Consider the following 1,945-nt stretch of genomic DNA (forward strand, 5'->3'; position numbering starts at 1 on the left):
ATAACACGCTAATTTAATGGATGACTTGACACGACCCGTGTGGCCCATTTAATTAATGAGTCAACTTGACACGAGACGCCTGAATGACTCGAATGATCTAAACCTAGGTTGTGTCATGTCAGGTTTGCAGATTAAATTGCCAACCGTAAGTCTAATACCCCAAATTATTGAATTTTAAATTTGACTCAACCTACCCAAGTTATTGATGTTCTCTTACATGGAATTAGTTCCTCCTCCTTTTTTTTTTTCTTAGTTTGACTAGATCAACTATTTTTTTAATGTTTTGCTTTACAAATTTTCTCAATTTTTTTTTACTGAATATAATTTATTTTGATTTCACTTTGGATATATTATTACAATAATTATGCTTAATAGGCATTTTTTTTACTTCCTACAAATTAATAAAAAGGTTATATATTGCTAGTCAATGTCATAAAAAACAATGCTTTAAAATAACGTTATGTGGTTATCTTTTTTTTTTTATTTATTTTTTATTTTTCAGAAAATAATAGTGTGTGATCAAATTAACTTTTTATCCTATTAAATCAAAAAAGTAATACGAAAGTGTGTTATAGCTGTGCACGTGCGTCAATAGAAAATGTCACCTGGCGTGGCAATGGATAGGCAGAAGCACATTATTGTGGTTGGTAGATATCGTACATTATTCACGTGCTGCTTCTTTGGCGCCTTCCTCATCTTCTGGACCTTCTGCACATGCACCTTTGCTCTTTCCCACACGTCCTTTTCTTTCTCTGCTGTCAATATATTTTAATTTTCGAAAAAAAAAAAAAATTGGCAACATTTACATTTATTCGTACAATCCATGAGTTGGAATCATTTAAGACTTTTTCCGTTTAAATCTTGTAAATCTATCGTCAAGTTTTAAAATTTAATGATGACCTAAGACCTTGCAAGAGTTAGACGCGAGAGAATCAAAGGGGGAGGAACAAATTTATTTTTCCAAGATGAACTATATATATATATATATATATATATATATATTCTGACAAAAAACACTTTTTAAAAAGATAAAAATATTCATATAAATTAAAAAAACAATAAAAGAAGAAAAAAAAAAAAAAAACCTACAATAGCCGAGGGTATGAGAAGACCCACCAATTTTTTTTTTTTAATTAAAAATATTTTTGTCATTTTTAAAACGGATAAGGTTTGTAAGTTCGTAGTAGTTTAGACAATAGAAAGAGAGAGATATGGGTACATTATAAATTGTGTCAAAGTTGGAGGGAGATATGTGTCATTTCCCTCTCGCTCTCCATCCAAATTTCGTTTAATATATAGTTGTAGATGATTAGAGCAACCCATTTGTACAGCAAAGAAATAGTACAATGCATACATGTTAGAGATCCCATCATTTAAATGTGTTATGAGGTAGGGTCCTTGAAAATTAATGCTTCACACACACCCACAAGAAATGACAATACTAACACATGAATTTTCAAGATAAATGCTAACACATGAATTTTGACACATGAATTTTGAGAGGTTGCGTGTCAAAGGATCTGATCGCACCGAGTTATACAATTCGGGAGGCACGAATCAACTTTTAAGGACAACACTCTTACGTGATTCTATAGCATTGTGAGATATTTTCATACTCTACTTTTCATCTCTTGTATTTTATTTATTTTATTGTTAATTTTCATATTGTAATTATTTTACATCAATGAAAATTTGTGTACTATCTAAAATTATTTCCAACAGGTAGTTCCATTTTTGAGAACATTGCCTCTCCTACAACCTTTTGTGGCCGCCCTAGTTGTCTTAATGTGTTGTGTCATTTATTTGACCAATTCTCAATAATTTTAAGTACCTCTAGTTGTTTTCAAGATTATTTTTGGGGGGTTGCCTACCTTTTTTTTTTTTTTTTTTTTTTTTTTGAGTAATTTTAAATATTCTACTTTCATCCTATCAAACTGATATAATA

The sequence above is a fragment of the Corylus avellana genome, chromosome ca4 (assembly GCF_901000735.1).
Source record: "Corylus avellana chromosome ca4, CavTom2PMs-1.0".
In the NCBI taxonomy this organism is placed as follows: Eukaryota; Viridiplantae; Streptophyta; class Magnoliopsida; order Fagales; family Betulaceae; genus Corylus; species Corylus avellana.